Here is a 15,529-nt window from a genome sequence, read left to right as displayed (position 1 = left end):
TCAATTCAATAGATTATTAGTCACGATCGGTGCTAGCAGCAGCATCCTGTTTGTTGTTGAACGGAAATACTATAAACCAGGAAAAAACAGCTTTATTTTGGAGGGTTTTGTTAGGTTGATCTCCACTGGCTCGGTCCAACGACCGAGTCGGACCCTTCTCTCGCGCCCTGATCGGGGGCGCACAACCAACTCATGATTGTGGGCCCCCATCGCGCAGCGCTATATAAAAGGAGATGGGGTCTGGGGGCACATATAACGAGATTCACCGTGCCCATCAAAATCCACCTACAAACCCTAGATCCGATCTAAACGGCGCTGTAGCGACGGGAAGCTCTGCTGCCACCTGTGACGCGCCGTCATCGCCGACTCCACAGTCACCTCCTCTGCGCCCTCAACTCCGGCGCACTTCGGCCACCTCATCGTCGCCTCACTAACCTCGCCGTCACCACCATGGCCGCTTCCTCCGCGAAGCCCGATGGTTGTGCTCTTCTCCCTCTCCCTCTTTCTCTCTCTCGGTTTTTCACTGTTGTTTATCTAAAGGCTCATGTTAGTACCCACTGATCTACCACTATGATCCAAGAATTCCATCAATGGTATCAGTTAGCCTAGATCTAGTGTGTAGATCAAGTTTTGGGATGGAAAAAGAAGAAGAAAGAAGGGATTTCGTTCCAGAATTGGAAAAAGCAAAGAAAGACCAAACCCTAACCCTAACCCTAGAGAAAAGGACAGAGAGGAGCAGGAACCTACCTGTGTTCTTCTGCTGCCATTGCTACCACCATCGTGCGCTGAGCCGCCAGCTCGCCAGTGCTCCGCGGCGCCGCGTGAGCGCGTTTAGGGCGCTGTCGCAAGGCCGCTCGACGGCGCACGCTCGCCCGAGGGGCCTGTGGCGGCGCCGCCGCCTTCCTCCGGCCGCCACGGGCGGCCGCCGCTCGCCTTGGCCAGGAGCTGAGAGAATGAGGAGGGGAAATAAATGCGCTAGGGTTTGGGGGAGCCGGCCGGCCGCCGGGTTTTTGATCCGGCGAAACCCACGGGCGGCGTCCGATCAGATGGACGGCCACCGTTAGCCAGGCTGGCTTCCAGCCCAGGCCCAGGTTGCGGCCTGGCGCACGGCAGCGCGACGCGCATGGGTCTCAGGCCAATTTCCTTGCTGGGCCTCATGGACAGTACAAATTTTGTTTTAGTTTCATTCTTTTCAGAAGCAGTTTTTAACTTTTTTTTTGTCTAGTTTTTCATCTCTAATTAATTTTAAACCAACAGGATAAATTTTCTTGGAGAGTAGATGAGCACACGAAATGCTTCTAAAGAAGTACATTTTATTTTCATGTTTTCGCTGCTATGTTTATATTTATCCTCTAATTAAATTAGAACCAACGGGAAAATTTAATTGGAGGAGTAGTTACATTGTTCAATTTAAATTATGACATTGTTATTTTTATAATCAAAGTTGATGATAGCAATATTATAATTTTATTCATGAGTTTTCCATGCATTAGTTCTATTTCTGACCAACGGTGATGTAGAATTAATGTAGTAGAATATTGTATGTTTTAATTTTGACCAACGTTAAATTAAGGCATGCAACTGTTATTTTAAATGTTTCTCAATCTTTTCTGAATTTTTTTTTCAGGATCCAACCCATTGATGTTTGTCTCGTCCATCGAACCCCTCAATGGAGGGTACTATGGCTCATGGCAAGAGAAGGTTGAGATAGCACTTGCGCTGTCCGATATTGATCTAGCACTTACCTCTGCCTGTCCCACTGAGCCTGTGGACCCGGTGAGTGAAGAAAATGAGAGCGAAACAGCTTTCAGCGCTTGGGTGCGTGACCATGCACCAATAAGAATGAAGTACAACCTTGAGCGTGCGAAGTGGGATTAGTCGAACCGCAAGTGTTTGATGGTGATTAAGAGCTCCATTGTGGAGGCCTTGAGGGGAGCAATCCCAGAATGTACCACCGCCAGTGAGTATCTCAGGAAGGTGGAGAGTCAGTTTACTGGCTCTTTAAAGGCTTATGCAAGCACTCTTATTAAGAAGTTAGTCACTGAGAAACATGGCATTAAGAGAGCATATATTGAGGATGAGCAACATGGCATCCAAGCACAAGCCTATGGACATGGCGCTCAAGGATGAGTTCCTAGTTCATTTGATCTTTGTTTCCTTACCTAAAGAGTTTGAGGCCTTTGTTGTTAATTACAACTTACAGCTAGAAAAGTGGGACATTGAGAAGCTCATTGCCATGTGTGTGCAAGAAGAGGAAAGGCTTAAGGGCTCACATGGTGATTCCATCAACCACGTGAAGCAAAATAAAAGGAAGAGCTTTTATAACAAGAATGCTAAACCACAAGGGAAACCTCAGTGGGACAATGGCTCCTCTTCTAAGCCACATGGAAAGGCCCCACAGAATGATCACCATCAGAAATCCAACCATGATGAGGTGGACAAGGACGCTTGCAGGTGGTGCAAGAAGAAGGGACACTACCAGAAGGATTGCCCGGAGTTCCTGAAGCACCTGATAAGAAAAGGTGAGGATATTATTACATTCATAGATGAGTCCTTGTATTTAAGCTACTCCAAATCTACTTGGTGGATTAATTCAGGTGCAACTATTCATATTGCAAATTCATTACACGGATTCCATACGAGGAGGACCGTGCAAAGAGGAGAAAGAACCATTAAGGTAGCAAATGGCGTCGAAGCTGAAGTTGAAGCCATTGGAGAACTCCCATTAGAACTACTTGATGGTTTTGTACTTAATCTTAGAGATGTCCTTTATGTACCCTCTTTGCGTAGAAACTTGATAAGTGTCTCACGTTTAGACAGTGATGGTTTTGATTGCCATTTTGGTGATGGCCGATGTGAGATTATGTTTAATAAGAAATGTGTTGATCTTAGCTTCCGACAAGACGAGCTTTATTTGCCATCACTTGGTGAGAATGTGATTGTTGTGAGCACTGAGAAAGTGAATGTCTCCTCGTCTATGAATGTAAGAAAAAAGTGGAAGAGAATTGAGGATGTATCTTTGAAATTATGATACTGTCGTTTAGGCCCATATTTCGAGGGCAAGAATCAAACGATTGATTAAGAAATTAATTCTTCCGCCCCTTAGAATTTTCAGATTTAGAACAAAGCATCAATTGCATTAAAGAAAAGTACATTAAGAAAATAAAGAAAGACGTCAAACAAAGCGTAGGAATTTTAGAAATAATTCACATATATCTGTGGTCCGTTTCCTGTGACATCTGTGGATGGTTGTGATTCATTTATAACATTCATAGATGATTATTCTCGTTATGGCTATATTTACCCAATTAAGGAAAGATCAGAAGCATTGGATAAATTTAAGATATTTAAGGCTGAAGTAGAAAATCAGCACAATTTAAAGATTAAGATAGTAAGATCCGACCATGGGGGGAGTACTACGGTCGACATACCCCATATGGCTAAGTTCCTGGACCTTTTGCAAGGTTCTTACAGGAAAATGGCACAGTTGCCCAGTACTCTATACCGGACGAGCCTCAGTAGAACGGAGTAGCTGAAAGACGCAACTGTACATTAATGGATATGGTGAGAAGTATGATAAGTTACTCTACTTTACCGATAAGTTTGTGGATGGAGGTGTTAAAAACCTCCATTCGTATTCTCAATCGAGTACCAAGCAAGTCAGTGCCCAAAGCACCATATGAATTGTGGATAGGAAGGGAACCCTCACTTAACTATTTACGTGTGTGGGGCTGTCCAGCTGAGGCCAAAGTATTTAACCCAAATATTGGAAAGCTAGATTCCAAGACAGTCAGTTACCATTTCACTAGCTATCCAGATAAGTTAATAGGTTATCATTTGTATTGTCCTAACAAACATACGAAGTTTATAGAAACGAGTTGTCTTCTTGGAAGACGAGATGGTTAGGGGGGCATGGTAGCTGTTGGCACTGTTTTTTTGGAACGTGTCAATCTGATGGGCAGGCAACCAATGGAAAATGGGCCGGCGTCAGAATAGAGAAAAGAACAGGAACGGATTGGGCTCTCTGGGCCAGAAAGTGCGTCGCAGCCGATGGAGCTGAGGAAGAAGCCAACGAGATAATGTTGGCAAGTTATCTGTTAGAATTCGCCTAGTTTAAATTAGAAAAGTTTGTTTCTTGATTCGCAAGGATGTATCTTGCCGTATCGGCATCGGGGTCTAGGTTTCGGCTATAAATAGCTGACCTCCGATGTTTGTAACCTTTGATCAACCACATCCAAACACAAACTTTACATTCAAATGCATCTATCTTTTCGCACGGTGACTTCGCCCTAGTTGCAGTAGATTTTCTCTTTACGAGTTCTTCTCAGCAGGTATGTTCCATTGCTTGTTGAAAAGTTGCGAGTAGAGTTGCGTAGATGGATCTAGGTTGACGGCGCATCGCTTCTTCCTCCGACTATGGCGCTCAAAGTTATCGAGCATGTTGGATCCGTCCGGCAGGGTCTGACTGTTCACCAGTTATCGAGCTCTCTAGATCCATCCGGCGGGGTTTAGTCTACTCACCAAGTTATCGGTAGAAGTTATCAGCTTGTTGGGTTAATTGATCCATTAATCTTGCTTATTGTTGCTTTTACTACCAAGTTATCGATATTTGCTTAGTTCTTTCTAGGTTAATCTGTTTAATTTGGTTTGTTCTAAGTTTATATCATAGTTATCGGTAATTGTTTAGATCTTGCTAAGTTGACTTGTTAATCTAGTTCATTTTAAGCTTTTACCACAGTTTATCCAGTTTGGTTCTGTTTGCTATTGGCTGCTCACGTGATTCCATCTAATCCATCAAGATATAGCTGATAGGGTTCAGGTTCAGGTATTGTTTCCCCAAAGCCGTATTGGTTTAGATCGGCTCGTCACGCTAGATCGGCTGTACGGTAGCCGGTCGATGATGTCATCAGCAGTCGGTTGGCTAGCCGATTGCGCCCGAGAATTCAACGTTTATCTTTCTTGTCAATTGCATGTCAAATTGATTGGCACGCCGAGCGCACCACACGCACGCCGACTGGGTTCGGTACTCGGAGCTAAGCAGATCTTCCCGGCTCTAGCGTACGTGGAGCGTGAGAACCCATCCGGTGGGATTTTCGCGTCAACAGTAGCACGAGAAATTAGTCTTGAGGAGAAGCGGGTGCATGTACCTACTTTGATGATTCAGGAACCATTTTTCTCGATACCTGTTGCTGCTGCACCGACAGTGCAGGACACTGTGGTGACAACACATGTTGTTATTTCTCCTGTGGCAACAATGAATGAAGATGAGGAACCTGTTGTTCAGGATCCTATAGAACCCGTTGTCGCACATGAGGAAGAGCAACAATAGCCCCATATGGAAGAAGTGCAAATTGATAAGGCCCCCAGAAGGTCTCAAAGAGTTAGAAAACCAGCTATCTCTAAAGACTATGAAGTCTATGTTAGCGAAGAAATTCAAATAGAGGGTGATCCCACCTCATTTGAAGAAGTCATGAGAAGTGCTCACTCGTCGAAATGTCTTGAAGCCATGCAAGATGAGATGAGATCAATGAGTACCAACAATGTTTGGGACTTAGAAGAAGTTTCTAAAGGAGCCAAGACACTAGGCTGTAAATGGGCCTTACCCTGAGGCTTATGATCCGATTCCACTTCCTCATTGCTACAGAGTGCCGGATTTCACCAAGTTCTCCGGGCAAGATGCCATATCTACCGTGGAACACATCATTTGATTCCTGATCCAGTGTGGAGATGCTGCTGGAATCGACGCTCTGAAGATTCGTCTATTCCCACTTTCGCTATCTGGCTCGGCCTTTGCGTGGTTCTCCTCATTGCCACCCAACTCCATACTTACATGGGCCGATCTGGAGAAGCAATTCCACAAGTACTTCTTCACAGGAATACATGAGATGAAGCTCACCGACCTGACGAGGTGAAACAGAGGAACAACGAGCCTGTCTCTGATTACATCCAGAGGTTCAGAGATATCAGGAGCATGTGCTTTAGCCTGTTCCTCACCGATGGCCAGCTGGCAGAGTTGGCTTTCAAGGGAATGCTACCTCACATTTGGGAGAGGTTTGCCTCTCATGAATTTGAGAGTTTGAGCCATCTTGCTCAGAGGTTAGCATGTGTTGACGTTCGACCTCCAACCTCCATGAAGACTACGTACCAGAAGAGGGTCAACTTTGCTGGGGATTCCTCTGAGTCAGAAGATGAAGCAGAGATCGGCTTGGTTGAATGGACTAAGAAGAAAGAGCTGATTTCATGCCCATTCGCCAAGAAGGAGAAGGAGAGGTATGGGTTCGACATCACGAAGGCCGATAGGATCTTCGATCTAGAGCTGCCGGAGGGACAGGTCAAGTTGAAGAATCGCAAGTACTGTAAGTGGCATAATGCTATATCCCATAGTACTTATGAATGCAGGTGTTCTGCAAGGAGATCCAATCGGCTATCGAAGCTGGAAGAATCAAGTTCGATGCGCCTGAGAAGCCAATGAAGATCGACGGGCATCCCTTCCCTACCAACATGGTAGAGCTGAAGGAGCATGATGCCGATGAAGGGGTCAAGATCTTGATTTCTGAACGGACTAAGCATTCAGGAGCTATTGATCCTAAAGCACAAGCGTCGGCCAATCAGCCCGGGGGCAAGGCCGATATTGTCAAGAAGGAAGTTCCAGAAGACCTTACCGACGCGTCACATTGCAGATGCTGATCAACAAATACCAGCGTTGAGAGGAAAAAGAAGAACACCAGCTATGAGAACGAGTGGAGCGAGAAGCAAATCACTGGCGGTGCCCATTCTTCATGCACTGCTGGAATGAAGGACTACACATGCACCATCGATGATTGTCCAGAATGCAACGAATCATTTGAGAATCAGTTCTTATACGCGAGGCAATATGGTAGCAATCATGATCAACAACCAATGCATAGGGACGGGCCTGAAGGAAGGCGCACTCCAGTCCATGATCGGCTAGGAAAAAGAGTTGACCCACAGGAGCAACTCGAAGGGGAAGCTAACGCTCGTGTTCCTAATGAGCCGTCTGCACGAGATCCTGAAGTTCAAGACGTTCGTCGTCCCTCTGTAAGTATCAACCAATGGTGTCCTTCGGGGTTGACTCATTCTCAAAAAATAAGACTGCAGAGGCTGCGCAATCAGGAAAAAGAAGAGCAAGCTCGCGAGCATAGGCGCTTGAAGTCAATAGTTTGGCACGCAAAAAGAAAAGCCGATGAAGTGAAACCCATGTTGGTTAATATGGTTTTCTTTCTGCCAGAAGAATTCAAGGCTCCATCTGAGAAAGAAGCAGAACAAGCCATGGCACAATTATCCCTGGATCTCATGCAAGCAACGTTTGACAAGCTAGGCAACAAAGAGCGCAAGCATCTAAAGCCATTGTTCATGAAAGGGTACATTAATGGCAAGTCTATGACCAAGATGCTTGTTGATAGAGGAGGTGCTGCGAACCTCATGCCATATGCTACGTACCGAAAACTTGGGCTGGGAGAAGAAGACATGATTCAAACTGTATGATGCTCAAGGACTTCGAAGGTGCAGTGTCTCCTGCTAAAGGAGCGATATGTGTTGACTTGACAATAGGAAGCAAGACATTGCCTACTACTTTCTTTGTCATCAATGGGAAAGGATCATACAGTTTGCTTCTGGGGAGAGACTGGATCCATGCCAATTGTTGCATACCATCCACAATGCATCAATGTGTGATTCAATGAGTTGGAGATTCTACGGAGATAGATCATGCCGACTCCTCTTTCAGCATTGCTACAGCAGATCCAGAGGCGTGGCATGGTTTGGGACTGAGATGCATATCTGGTGAAGCCTGGGAAGGTGGGATCCTGAAGATGGCCGATTTCAAATTGGAAACTGTTCAAGAAATCGATTCGGAGAAGACGTCTTGATTCGTCTACCAAGACGCAGATCATAGCCGATACGATGTATCGCCTTTAGCATAAAAATATATGAAAAAGACATTGCAGATATGTTGATCTACTAGCCGATTCATTATAGGCATCGGTTGTAACATGGCCGATACGACATGTATCGCCCTTAGTGCAAAAAACGCCAACAAACAAAGTCTTGTTCTGATTGGATCATATAAGTTTGTGGTGTTTCATCTATCTATCAAGAGATCGGCTGGGCATCTTTGAGAGATATTGGTTATCTACTGTCTGTCCAATGGCATTGGAGAAAGTTGTGATATTCGGGATCAATTATTTGACATGCCATTGTCAGGTTTGCTTAATTTTCAGCCGATTAATCTTGATGAATTTTTATGTCCGTTCGGAGGTTCTATCTGATTTGATAACGGTGGATATTATACATAAGTTGATGGAACCGGAAGACCATAGTCATCGTATAGTACTATGTTTCCAGAATCAAGGGGAAAGTTTTTGTTTCAATGGAGATCAATTCAAATTTGTTCCCTTTCAGCCAATTGGCAGTAATAGCAAAGAAGGTTTCTTGTTTTTATGGATAGCTTCTGAGCAATTGGCTGAACAATTTCTGGGATTGGTAAAGAGTTTATGGAGTATATTTCTTCAAGAAGATTTGGTGACTTGGTTTTACAAAGATCAGAAGATGCGATTATCCTGGATTTATTAGAGATTGTTCTGTCAGTCTGATCATTGATGGAGACTTCTGATCTTGATAATGTTTATGCTTCAGCAGTTCGATTGATTATCTTCAGCAAATCAATGAGAAGGAATTCACGCATCATAGAAGATCATGTTATGAGCCATAAGGAAACAGAAAAGGAGCTGATTCTTTCATTAATGGTTATGTTACAGCAGGCCGATCTTTAGATCAGGCTGTTACATCGGCTGTTTTTACTACTAATCTACTTGTCGGCAAGGACGTTGCTGATCACCGCATCGAGACTGACTTCCTCTTCAATGGCGGTGGCCACCATGCCGAGATCATCGACGAGTTCTTCAAAATCTTCCCGCGCTTCACCTTCTGGGAAGATTGGATGTAGAGTCCGGAGGTCATTCCCGGACAAAATCTGCACCACTGCGAGGGCGACGGTAGCGCCTCGGTGGACTCCATAACCGGTGACCTCTCGGACACGGTTGGGAATGTCCTGCAGGCGAGCAGCGATGGTGTCGCCTCGAACATTGACTGCCTCTGTGGCGATGGCAGTTGCAGCATGGAGAGCTTGAACTTGCAATTCCAGGACTGAAGGAAGAAAGGATCAGAAGAAAAAATTGGAAGAGCGTTGAAGAAGAATTGCTTCATGGTCAGGAGAAACTTACATGCTATCCTGGCATCGGCAGTAACGAGTTGGGCGCGTGTGGTCCGCGCCATGTCTTTAGCAATCGTCAATTGGGATTCCAGTCGCTGGGTTTTCTTGGTCTCCTCACCATAGTTGGTGCGGGCTTCGTCTTTTTCACGGAGGAGATCCCGAATGAGGTTCCGAGTGCCCTCATCGAGATCATCGAAGGGGTTTTCTGGCTCGGGAGAAGGGAGGCGGTTCGAAGCGCTTGAGACTTCGTCATCCCTACAAAGGATAGAAGAACAATCAGGTCTAATCGGACTTCAGTATAGCAAGGAGAAACAAGGAACGATGCATTACCCGTGATGGCGACGAAGGGCCGGCGGTTGGTTGGAGCAACCCTCTCTGGCGCGCTTGTTTCCTGCCATTGCTGAGGAGATGAAAACCAGGGTTTTTCTGGGACCAAGGGAGAAATCAGCCGATGGAGTTTGATGCGTTGGTTGTGCCCACGATTACTATTTATGGGCTCGGTTGAGAAGGAGAATCGGCTAGAGGAAGGAGAAACATCTTGACCATAGATCTAATTGGAAAAGGAAATCAACGGTACAAAGACGGAATTTATATCGGCACTGCGTGAATGAGTGGCAGAGAAGAAAGGAGGCCAAGGGCAAAGAACAGTTTTTCACTTGCCGTTCGCATAAGACACGAGGAGCCGTGAAGTTAAAACGCTACTAGGCAGCTGAATGCAAAGTAGAGTTTTCCCCTCTTGCCCGCACGAGACGTGAAGAGCCGACTGTGTGGAGCCACAATCCACGTGGAAAGGAATGGAAGACCAATCAGGCTGAAGGAGTTTCAGAGTAAAAATAATATTTTACACTAAAACTAGGGGGCATGTGTTGACAACGTTTTTTGGCACGTGCCAATCTGATGCGCAGGCAGCTGATGGAAAATGGGCTGGCGTCAAAATAGAGAAAAGAACAGGAACGGATTGGGCTCTCTGGGCCAGAAAGTGCGTCGCAGCCGATGGAGCTGAGGAAGAAGCCAACGAGGCAATGTTGGCAAGTTATCTTTTAGGATTCATCTAGTTTAAATTAGGAAAGTTTGTTTCTTGATTCGCAAGGATGTATCTTGCCGTATCAGCATCGGGGTCTAGGTCTTGGTTTAGGCTATAAATAGCCGACCTCTGACGTTTGTAAACTTTGATCAACCACATCCGAACACAAACTTTACATTCAAATGCATCTATCTTTCTGTACGGCGACTTTGCCCTAGTTGCAGTAGATTTTCTCTTTACGAGTTCTTCTCAGCAGGTATGTTCCATTGCTTGTTGAAAAGTTCCGAGTAGAGTTGCGTAGATGGATCCAGGTTGATGGCGCATCGCTTCTTCCTCCATCTATGGCGCTCAAAGTTATCGAGCATGCTGGATCCGTCCGACGGCGATCTAACTGTTCATCAGTTATCGAGCTCTCTAGATCCGTCTGGCGGGGTTTAGTCTGCTCACCAAGTTATCGGTAGAAGTTATCAGCTTGTTGGGTTAATTGATCCGTTAGTCTTGCTTATTGTTGCTTTTACCACCAAGTTATCGATATTTGCTTAGTTCTTTCTAGGTTAATCCTTTTAATTTGGTTTGTTCTAAGTTTATATCACAGTTATCGGTAATTGTTTAGATCTTGCTAGGTTGACGTGTTAATCTAGTTTATTTTAAGCTTTTACCATAATTTATCCAGCTTGGTTCTGTTCTTCGCTATCGGATGCTCATGTGATTCCATCTAATCCATCAAGATAGTCGATATGGTTCAGGTTCAGGTATTGTTTCCCCAAAGACGTATCGTTTTAGATTGGCTCATCACGCTAGATCGGCTATACGGTAGCCGATCGATGACATCATGAGCAGTCGGTTGGCTAGCCGATTGAGCCCGAGAATTTAATGTTTATCTTCCTTGTTAATTGCAGGTCAAATTGACTGGCACGCCGAGCACACCACACGCGCGCCGACTGGGTTCGGTACTCGAAGCGAAGCAGATCTCCCCGGCCCTAGCGTACGTGGAGCGTGAGAATCTATCCGGTGGGATTTTCGCGTCAATAGTAGCACGAGAAATTAGTCTTGAGGAGAAGCGGGTGTATGTACCTACTTCGATGATTCAGGAACTATTTTTCTCGATACCTGTTGATGCTGCACCGACAGTGCAGGACACTGTGGTGACAACACTTGTTGTTAGTTCTCCTGTGGCAACTATAAATGAAGATGAGGAACCTATTGTTTAGGATCCTATAGAACCCATTGTCGTACATGAGGAAGAGCAACAACAGCCCCATATGGAAGAAGTGCAAATTGATAAGGCCCCAGAAGGTTTCAAAGAGTTAGAAAACCAGCTATCTCTAAAGACTATGAACTCTATGTTAGCAAAGAAATTCAAATAGAGGGTGATCCCACCTCATTTGAAGAAGTCATGAGAAGCGCTCACTCGTCGAAATGGGTTGAAGCCATGCAAGATGAGATGAGATCAATGAGTACCAGCAATGTTTGCGACATAGAAGAAATTTCTAAAGGAGCCAAGACACTAGGCTGTAAATGAGCCTACAAAACAAAATGTGACTCCAAAGGGAACGTGGAAAGATATAAAGCGCGACTTGTGGTGAAAGGCTTCACGCAAAGAGAATGAATAGATTATAATGAGACATTTTCTCCAGTCTCGTGCAAGGATTCTTTTAGAATCATAAGGGCGTTAGAGGCACATTACGATTTAGAGTTACATCAGATGGATGTAAAGACAACATTCCTCAACTCGGATTTGCATGAAAACGTTTACATGGCACAACACAAAGGTTATGTCGTGGAAAGAAAATAACGTATGGGATGCCGCTTGATGAAATCCATTTATGGATTAAAACAGGCCTCTAGACAGTGGTATTTAAAGTTCGATGAAATAATAAGGAAGTTTGGGTTTAAAGAGAATGAGGAGGACAATTGCGTTTATGCAAAGTTCAAAAATGGGAAATTCATTTTCCTCATCCGGTACGTGGGTGACATCTTACTCGCTAGTAGTGATGTTAATCTGCTATTCGAGATGAAGAAGTTGTTGTCCTCAAATTTTAATATGAAAGATTTTGGTGAAGCTTCATTTGTTTTAGAAATAGAAATTCACCGAGATAGAAGAAAGGGGGTTTTAGAATTATCGCAAAAGGTATACTTAGAAAAGATTTTAAAGAAATATAGTATGCATGTGAGTAAGCCTACGCCTGCTCCCATAGTCAAGGACGATAGTTTTGAAAAATTTCAATGTCCCAGGAACTAATATGAGATCGATCAAATGAAAGCGGTTTCATATGCTTTAGCTATTGGAAGCATACAATATGCTCAAGTATGTACATGTCCTAATTTAGCTTTTGTCATCGGGATACTTGGCAGATATTAGGATAATCATGGAATAGAACACTGGATAGTGGTAAAGAAAGCTTTGCGTTATGTGCAAGTCACAAAAGGCCTCATGCTAACGTATAGAAGATCTGATTCCCTAGAGATAGAAGGGTATTCAGATTCAGATTTTGCAGGTGATATAGATGATAGAAAGTTCATATCATGTTATGTATTCACTCTCGCAAGAGGAGCCATATCATGGAAAAGCTCCAAGCAAACCATCACTGTATCGTCCATGATGTATGCTGAGTTTGTAGCATGTTATGAGGCCACGGGGCAGGTAAAATGGCTAAAGAAATTTGTCCCCGGGTTGAAAATGGTCGATAGTATTCAAAGGCCGCTCAAGATATACTGCGACAATGAGCCAGCAGTGTTTTATGCTCACAACAATAAGTCAAGCGGTGCTGCCAAACATATTGACATAAAGTTTTAAGTTGTAAAAGAGAAAATCCAGGATCATACTTTTAGTCTCGATCATATAAGAACAAAGAAAATGCTTGCGAATCCGCTTACAAAAGGCTTACCGCCCGATGTGTTCAGAGAACACTTAGCCAGCATGGGTTTACGGGATAGCCTATGATCCCTGTATAGTAAGGGCCTAGTTGAGAATCTGCTTCAAAAATAGAAAGGTGTATTGTAGCTATTAATCTAATGGTACTAACTGTTATGACGAGGCATCCTCTGTACACTAATTTGTAATGGAATGGGCTGAGTTAAGTATTCTAAGTTTAAGTCGTAAGGTCAGATCAAGAGGGAGAATGTTAGGTTGATCTCAACCGGCTCGATCCAACGACCGAGTCGGACCCTTCTGTCGCGCCCTGATCGGGGGCGCACAACCAACTCATGGTTGCGGGCCCCCCTCGTGCAGCATTATATAAAGGGAGGTGGGGGCCGGGGGCACGTATGACGATGAGATTCACCGTGCCCATCAAAACCCACCTACAAACCCTAGACCTGATCTAAATGATGCTATAGCGATGGGAAGCTCCACCGCCACCTGCGACGCACCATCATCACCGACTCCACCGTCACCTCCTCTGCGCCCTCGACTCCGGTGCACTTCGGCCGAGTCACTTCAGCCACCTCGTCGCTGCCTCACCGACCTCGCCGTCACCACCATGGCCGCTTCCTCCATCAAGCCCGATGGTTGTGCTCTTCTCCCTCTCCCTCTTTCTCTCTCTCTCTCGGTTTTTCACTGTTATTTATCTAAAAGCTCATGTTAGTACCCACTGATCTACCACTAGTGATCCAAGAATTCCATCAGGTTTAAGGAACTGCAGGTACTGTTATTACATGTGGTTGCAAATTAAAGCTTCTGCGCGTGGTACTACTAGTACCACTCTAGCACTGTTTACGACTATTTACTAATGATTATGATTTGCTGTGTAAACAGTTGGAACATATAGGGATGCTTGAAAATTTGTACTCAGGGTTGTCCGAAGCTGCGTGATGGCAATTACAAAACGTTCCCTGCAAGTCCTTGTCGATCTCGTGCGTCGGTGCGTGGATTCCAGAACTGCCAAATGCTCGGGCCCGGGCGATCGAGATGTGGGATTGGACATACATGCTGGTGCCATGAACTGACTCCACGTAGAGTATTGTGTTCGTGGCTACTAGCAGCTAGCTATATACTGGTGGTGGATCATCACAGCAAAATCTCCCAACACCTCAACTGAACGTGCCGGGCAACAGTTAGGCTTATAGGAATCTACCAACTACCAACCTTGGATCCGATCCGTCCGCCGCCTCATGCCGTCATGATATACTCCCTCCATCCAATATGATAGATATATTTCTATATGGCACAATGACCAAGGGCACCAAATGTGCTTATCAATCTCATAAATGCAACATAAATTTTTTGTTGGTCCTCCAATGTTTTAACTGGGAACTCCTCGTTTTTAGTGCTATTTATTGCCACAATCTATGTCAATAGCAAATATAGCTATCATTTTTGAACATTTGAAGTTTTGAAATATAGCTATCAAAAGTGAATGGAGGGAGTACATCCATACTAACGCGCCAAGAATCGGCGTGCGCTCGTGAGTTCTGGCCCACACGGGCCCACACAGCACTATTCACAGTGGGCCCATATATACTGTTCACAGTGGGTCCACATGCACCGTTTAGACTGTTCACAAGTGGGCCCACACGCACTGTTCATAAGTGGGCCCCACACGATACTGTTCGGTACTGTTTATGATGTTGTTTTTTTTTACCCTTTCCAGTATAAGTCTGCCTTTTGTTTTTTTTAAAGAAAAAACTTCCCAACTTTCTAATATTTAAAGCACCGTTATCTAATATACACTTGAGACTTCCTAATATTTATAGCACCAGTTATCTAATATACACTTGAGACTAAAGTTCTAACAACATTTATTTATATGAACGATCTAACATATAAAGGGGTAGCCTATATGTTAATTTTACATCAACTGAGAATTTTAGATCGCTAAAAATATTTACCATCTAACTAACTGATTGTACTAAACCAAACTTAAAAAATATATCATAGCATCTTATCTGTACTATACGATCTCATAAGTATATGATGTCCATAAAAGACAATAATACCTATCGTTACACATTACAAGTCTATTGTAAAATAAAAAATATACATTTTTATACAAATAATTTAATTTCGTATTTCACAGTAATATATTTTTTATATAATTTAAAATATCGTATGATCCTCTTTCGAGAACAGTAAAAAAAATTTACTTCGAGTTAGCAATTTCCTATACGGGCGCGCATAGCGCGCCTACCAAACTAGTTATACCAGTTTGACCAGTTTTTTACGATCCATGGGCACCGAGCGGAACACGCCGCTGCATAGTGATCAGCAGACTGGATACCATACCAGATGGTCCTGGAATCATTGGAGCTGGCTAGTCAACAGCATGAATTGT

This window comes from Panicum virgatum, chromosome 8K (genome assembly GCF_016808335.1).
Source record: "Panicum virgatum strain AP13 chromosome 8K, P.virgatum_v5, whole genome shotgun sequence".
NCBI classification, from domain to species: Eukaryota; Viridiplantae; Streptophyta; class Magnoliopsida; order Poales; family Poaceae; genus Panicum; species Panicum virgatum.
The sequence above is the reverse complement of the archived record's forward strand: the minus strand, read 5'-3'. Positions refer to the sequence as shown.